Source organism: Priapulus caudatus, unplaced genomic scaffold (genome assembly GCF_000485595.1).
Source record: "Priapulus caudatus unplaced genomic scaffold, Priapulus_caudatus-5.0.1 Scaffold663, whole genome shotgun sequence".
NCBI lineage: Eukaryota > Metazoa > Priapulida > Priapulimorpha > Priapulimorphida > Priapulidae > Priapulus > Priapulus caudatus.
Window position 1 is genome coordinate 1 of NW_014577724.1, and position 385 is coordinate 385.

The 385-nt window shown below is 59.0% G+C and overlaps 1 long non-coding RNA gene across 1 annotated transcript in view; it reads right to left on the reverse strand.

Moving 5' to 3' along the window:
* Window positions 1–86: 86 nt before the first annotated feature.
* LOC106812579 overlaps window positions 87–385 on the reverse strand; it is a 17,748-nt gene continuing 17,449 nt past the window's right edge. Inside the window, exon 3 of the long non-coding RNA XR_001394352.1 lies at window positions 87–234. This is a non-coding gene — a long non-coding RNA (uncharacterized LOC106812579). The remainder of the gene's footprint in view (window positions 235–385) is intronic.

The window sequence follows — 385 nt, forward strand, 5'->3', positions numbered from 1 at the left end:
TGCCCGCTCGCAGACACGCACGCACACACACACACCCACCCACACGCACGCACACACACGCACACACCACCCACACTCACCCGTGTGCGTGGTGGCAGAGCTGACGGGAGCGAGCGGAGGCGGCGCACTCAGCAGCCTCAGGTACTGCACCTTGTTGCCCTGCACCTGCACGGCCTGCAGCGGCTGCCCGCTCGCAGACACCAGCTGCTGCGGCGTCAGCTGTCGCGGCACGTGCTGCCATGACGACGCGACGACAACGACGACGACGACGACGACGACGATGAAGAAAATACAAACACAAGATTATTGTTTTATATACGTCTCATATAATGTGGGGTAACGTATAACTCAACTTGTCATGCTGGGACTACGAAGTATCGAGACA